The following is a 6,538-nucleotide window of genomic DNA, read 5'->3' as shown; positions in this document are numbered from 1 at the left end:
CAGTGTCCTGCAGTTAGCTAATGATGAACATTTATATGTTTCTGTTTCTTCCTTTTTTTTCAATGTTTCACAGCATCTTTTCAGCTTAACTTGAGAGTTCAAACAAGTCAGTTCTAGAGAGCAAGTAAATCCTCCCCAGCTGAAAATTAATTACAAATGTTCAGAGTAAAGATAAAATTCATCCAGCCTATGCGAAAAATGCAGACTGCATATGCTTGAATGAAAGACATGGTACATTAAAATTCATGATTTATTTTAGTCTTAGCTGCAACATTCTAAGTAATTCAGTGTTCTTTAAAAAATTAATCTAGAAGCAAATGTTTAGCACTGCATATATCAATTCATGAATAAGAACAAGATCAAAATAAAACTATGAATTCTGATTATACATAACATGGCAAGTAGAATTTGGAACACAGTCACAAAGAGGGGCACAGATACAGTTCGTTTCACTCTTAAATAAGTATGACTTTTTAAGTTATATTTATATTTTTTGAGTATAACTCATAACAAAAAAGGCTGTTCTTGTTGTTTAATCTTTCCAGTCCAGATGTACTCTACCCTAAGGAAGATCTGTTGACGCAGTCTATTCAGATGATAAGTTCTGTGAGGAAAACCATGGGATGTGATCCACATTTGGCATAACAGGATCCTGATCCATGACCAAGTCCATCCAGATCTACAGTAAGATAAGCTACATTAGTGACCATAATAAACATTTGCTCTTCTGTAGGTTTTCTTACAGGTTTTTCAGGGACTCTGATGAGATATTTGGCAGGTTAATTAATGGAATTCACCAGAAGAAAAACTAATGGCTTTGTCTGGTGTTAGTAAGTGAAGGTCAAATAAATCTGTGCACCCTAAAATTGTCTCTTAACAACAGCAGTAAGAAGTACAAGTTGCCACAGAGCTGATGACTTACACTGACGAGCTGGAAGCCAGCCACCCTCTGTGCCATGTAATAGGGCTCCGCCATCCCTGCCAGGCTGCTCCTACAAAATTAGAGAGATTATATGAATTTTATAGGCCTTAATTGTGGGGTGTTTCTTTTAATTCTATTAGCTTAGCAATTAGTGGTTTGCTAATAATAATCTCGACACAGCCAAAATATCTACTGGTATTGTTTTAAGCAGGAGTGATGGAGAGGAATGGCACAGAGTCAGGAGCACCTTCCCTCTAGCCAATTGATGATAATCACTGGGGTTGTGGTTTTGCAGCAAGGGATAAGAAAAGGGAATGGGAAGGGGAAGGAAGGGAATGAAGGGAAGGACCGGAAGAGGAAGGGAAGGGGGAAAAAGGAAGAAGGAAGAGGAAGCGGACGGAAGCAATGAAGGGATCAAGAAGAAGGAAGGGGAAGGGAACGGCCGTAAGGAGAAGGAAGGACCGGCAGGGAAAGGAAGAAGAGGAAGGGGGAAAGGGAAGGGAAGGAAAGGTGGAAGGGAAGAAGGCCGGAAGGAAGGAGGAAAGGAGGCAGGAAGGAAAGGAAGGAAGGAAGGAAGGAAGGGAGGAAAAGGAAGGAAGGAAGGAAGGGAAGGAAGGACGGGAACAGGAGGGAGAAGGAAAGGAGGAAGTCTAGGAAGGAAGGAAGGGGAAGGAAGGAAGGAAAAGGAAGTAAGGACGGAAGCAAGGAAGGGAAGTAAGGAAGGAAGAAAGGAAGGAGGAGGGAAGGAAGGACGGAACGGAGGGAAGACAAGAAGGAGAGGAAGAAGGAGGGAAGGAAGGAAGGAAGGAAGGAGGAAGGAAGGAAGAGAAGGAGGGAAGGAAGGAAGGAAGGAAGGAAGGAAGGAAGGAAGGACGGAAGGACTGGAAGGAAGGAAGGAAAGGGAGGCGGAAGGAAGGAAGGAAGGGAAAGAACTGCAGCAGAGGAAGGAAGGAAGTGAATGGAAGGAGGAGGAGGAAGGAAGGGAGGGAAGGAAGGACGGGCACAGGAAGGCATTAGGGTATAGGAAGGAAAGGAAGGAAGGATGGACGGAAGGAAGGAAGGACGGACGGAAGAAGGGAAGGGAAGACGGAGGCCTCCGGAAGGAAGGAAGAAGGAAGGGAAGGAAGGAAGGAAGGAAGGAAGGACGGAAGGAAGGAACGGGAAAGGGAAGGAAGGAAGGGAAGGAGACAGGACGGAAGGAGGCAGGCCGGACGGGAATGAAGACGGAAGGGAAGGAAGGAAGGACGTGAAGGTAAGGAAGGAAGAAGGGCCGAAGGAAGGAAGGAAGGGAAGGAAGGGGAAGGACCGGTCAGTTGAAGGGCAGTAATGGCAAATGAAGGGAAGGAAGGGGAAGGAAGTGACGAAGGCAGTCGTGACGGGAAGGGCCGGACCTTGGTGCCTCGTTGCCTTACGTGCCTTCTTCCTCCTGTCTTATTCCTTTCCTGCAGGCGGAAGACGGTGCATGACTGTCAGATGCAGTTTCTCTCAAAATTCACCAATTTAAACTGCAGGTAGAAAAAAAAAAATCATAGATTCTACCCAGTGTGCAGGAGCAAGTGGAGAGCTCTAGAAGCAGGCTTTGAGCACCCAAGAAACATTTCAGACAGAAGCCACACAAAAACCTAGAGTGCTCTGACCTGATTCTCTCCCATCTTCTACCGCTTTGTTAGTACAAGCTGAAGCTGAGCTGACAAAGAAATCATGTATGCACTCCCAAAATGTAGTTCTGGTCAGAGCCATCTTATTCAGCATAAATAGCCCCTGAGCCACCAGGGAGGCGTTACTGAGGGCAGCAGGGGAGGAAATACCAAGTTATCAAGGGATGATCTCCACCTGGGAACAAACTTGTTCATGCCCACAAGCTACTGCAGTGGCACCAGTTTCATGCCATCACACTTCCAGTCACATTAGCATCATGAAAAGGTTCACCAGGTGAAGTAATTTTTCCCTTCCAAGGTGAGGGTCTTTACTAAAAGTTGAAATTTTCATTGATTTGTGTGCTGTTGTTCCTAGTTTTCTTGTGGAAGGTAGAAGAGCAATGATGAAAATGGCTGTGCAAAAATCTAAATCTCTAAGATATGGTGTCTCCATTCTTCTCTAGTATAAACCTGTTTCCACTGAAACAGGTAAGAAAATAGTAATTTTACTATCTATCATTGGACTGAATTCTAAAAAAGTTAATTGGGTTGATGGCTCTAAACTATCAAGGCAGCAGGATATCCCCTGCAATTGGGGCTCCATTTCCAGATCCATACATTACAGCTGTCACAAAAAGCATAATTTTGAACAGAGAGCTTGCCATTAGCAGCTAGCATCATAGTACAATTGTGGTGATAATTGGAAGAAAATAAACAAATGTTTATAAAAATGTTCCATGGCAGGAGAGTTTTGCATACCTATCAATGAGCTCTGGTTGCAGACAGAAGGATGTTTTTTCCTAGCTGTTAGCTGCAGCTCTGCAAAGAGCTGACTACTAGAAAAACAAGCTGGGGGACTTTCAGCTCTGTGTTGTCACAGAGTCACAGTGCTGGAAGAGACTTTGAGAGGTCATCCTGTGCATCCCCCTTCCTTAAGGGATGAGCAGTTATTCCCACAGTTTCTGACATACTTTGCCATTAACCATCACGGCTAATGATGAGCCTGGAGACTATGTTGTGCACACAGTGCTTGCAGTGGGGACTGTACTCGCAGTGCAGATGCATGATATAGCAAAAAAAAGAGATCCAGCTTTCTGCTCCTTACCTGTGCTGGCTTAGAGGATCAAAGAAATCCAGAGGAGAAGGGAAACAAACAATAATTTACAGTAGCAAACTATCAGGATTCTGAACACAAAGGTGCTTTTTGTGGTTTGGGTTTCTTTTAATTAGGATCATACTTTGTAATAGTGATCATGAGAGCTATGCATGACACTTCCTAGCAAAATGACTCAAATTCCTGCACGAATTTTTGCAGTATGCAGTGCTTTCAAGCATAATGGGCTTAGATCCACAAATTTGCAGCTTGTAAACTATTGAGACTATAGCAGAGAGATTCAGAATACCAGAAAGAAAACTCACTTGCTATCATTTCAGCTGCTGTTTAAGCAAAATTCTATAACCACTGTGTGTGTGATGGATCTAAGCAGAAGACTTTGCCATGCCCATCAGTGCAAGGTAGGAGCAAATCCAGAGGTGTTTTGAACAGTCCAAGGAGCTGACTATGTAAGGGAAAAAATAATGAACAAATGTGCTAGACAGGATGGCAAATGGCTGAAGAAAGATCCTTTGCAGCGGCAGAAGGCCTAGAGGGTAAGGAGAGGAAAGGAAGGAAGGTCAAGTGACTTATTCAGCTTCTTCTGCTGCTTTGGATAAGAAAAATATTTTCTTCACACCAAGTCAGCAAAAGCATTTCCTGACATCTTGATCTCTTTGCTGCTGTTTCTTTTTTCAGTGAAAGCGGCTTTCTAAAAGGCATTGAAAAATGTGGGTGCCGGTCAAAGGAATGTATTCAACTGTCTCCAGGCTTAATGCTGACTCTGATGCCAGAACACCCAGGCACTTTCCATCCCGCTCCTGTGCCAAGGGTGAGCTTCACTTAGGCAAAGCACACTGTGCAGAGCAGGTGGAGAGCGTAGGGAAGGGAGCAGCATGAGCCAGCAGCCAAGCAGAACCTGGGAGGGCTGGCATCAGGAACTCTGATGTGTACAAAGCCAGGTGTGGGTGCCTGATTTAAACCAAACCCTTAGACAACTTTTCTTCAACCATTCAAGCCTGTAGAGTGCTTTTGGGTTTTCCTCCTTTCCTGCAGGCGAGTCTGTAGCTGGGTACAGTTCTCTCGGGGTTGTGCTCTCACAGCCGTTCAGCTGCTGTGAACCCACTGAGTTTTAAACTCATTAGTGCTGTGTGGAACAGCAGTGAAAATATTTCTCTGAGTAAATCAAGTGGCAAAGGGAACCTGAGGCAAGACTTGACTGTGCTCTCTCTGAAATGTAAAAGGTAAATGGGGACTTCCCTCTGCCCTCAGCTGGTTTTACTTTTATGGGATGAGTTGTTAATAATTCCAAATCTTTCCTATTTACATCTTTTCATATGCTTTTAGTGAGAACAGGTGAAGTTCTGCAGTGCAACTGCCTAAACTGCAAAAATCTGATTGCATGATTTGCAGAACTCTAGGAAAGCAAGCTTGAGAAAAAACTGTAAATATTTTGTATAAATGTAAACTACTCCACTCACCAGCAGGACTCGGACCCAGGATTCACCCTGCTCCTAAGCCTGGACGAGGACGGCCCGGAGGGGAAGGAGCGGTGGGTGCCCGGGCGGGAGCAGGGGAGGGCGGGGGAGCCGTGCGGCCACAGAGCGGAGCGCAGGATGGCCGTGCCGGGGACGGCGGCCGCAGAGCCACTTGTGCCGTCCTCCGCAGGGGGTAGTTTAGCAATGGCCAGTGTCAGTGCACCTTTCAGAACCTGCCGTGAAGCCACGGTCCCTGCACAGTATTTCTTGCCCGGATTGCAAAGTGGTGAGCGTCCTCCTTACCTCCCCCTCACAACGATTGCTGCAATTCTGTCCTGTTAGGACACTCCAAACACACAAATTATTACGAGCCCTGGATGACCCGAGTGAACTCATCACAGCAGACTTGTATTTTGTTTTTCAGGGTGCAGAGCAGTCCGTCCAAGGCTGGACAGCAAACGGCAGCTGCGGTAGCTCTCCCCTGCCACCGAAGCGAGGCATGGCTAACCCACATACAGCCAGACAAACGGAGCGGGCTGATTCTGAACTTGGAGTGACCCTGGGTCAACTGCACCTTCCTACTTTGTGTTACAAGAAAATGCCGTGCAGCAGCACCCCATGACCTGGTGTTTTTCATAAATGAAAAACTCTAATGAAAACACAGCTTCCACCGAGTGTCTCCATTATGTGCTCATTCTTTTTATGCTCTCAAACTAGTTTTTCCCCTTACTTTTCTTTTCTTTTCTTTTCTTTTTCCTTCTTGTTCTTTTTTCTTTCTCTCCTGTTGCTAATGAGCACTTGAGAATTTGATTTAGCTCCTTGGAATGACTGCCACTTACTGCTAGAATGTTAATCTGTCTAAACCCATTCAGCTCCTCTTACTTGGAAGTCAATCACCTGGAGCCTGCATTTTAAAGAGATGCTGGCTACGGCAGTCGCAACAGCAGAGATGTTTTGGGACAATTCCCACAGTTGGGAGTAATCTCGGGAAGCTCATAGCTACTTGACGGCAGACAGTGTTGAATCCCCGGCATAAGCAGAACTGGAGCAAACCCCGACAAAGAGCAGAAGGGCAAATGGAAGGGAGACAGGAGGCTGTTGAGCTGCAGCTTCCACACGGGATGCCGTACTGGCGTGTTTTGGGGGACAACCTTTAGTTAATGGTGAGAATATACCCAAGGAGGGTGTAGGCAAACCAGGTCAGAGGAGGTACTCCAAGACACAGCTGGAGATAAAGCTTTAAAGTGTCAGAGGAGGAGTTTGGCTTTCCAGAAGTAATCAGAGAGAATTTAATTTGTCTTGTAGTGGCCATATTTTAAACCCCTGTTTGGAGGGGTTTAAAAAGCACAGAATTCCATATTAAATGTAGGAGGCATGGACATCACTTGGGATAGTTGATGACGTAGTG

At 45.4% G+C, this 6,538-nt stretch overlaps 1 long non-coding RNA gene across 1 annotated transcript; it reads right to left on the bottom strand.

The window, feature by feature from the left end:
• Positions 1-335: 335 nt before the first annotated feature.
• On the bottom strand, positions 336-5,228 carry LOC108961186 (uncharacterized). Its single transcript, XR_001989361.3, has 3 exons — positions 5,134-5,228; positions 923-992; positions 336-679 (listed from the first exon to the last, which is right to left on the bottom strand). It is a non-coding gene; the product is annotated as an uncharacterized LOC108961186 (long non-coding RNA).
• Between the last annotated feature and the right edge of the window lie 1,310 nt (positions 5,229-6,538).

This window comes from Serinus canaria, chromosome 4, assembly GCF_022539315.1.
Source record: "Serinus canaria isolate serCan28SL12 chromosome 4, serCan2020, whole genome shotgun sequence".
In the NCBI taxonomy this organism is placed as follows: domain Eukaryota; kingdom Metazoa; phylum Chordata; class Aves; order Passeriformes; family Fringillidae; genus Serinus; species Serinus canaria.
This window is presented reverse-complemented; position numbering and strand designations above follow the sequence as displayed.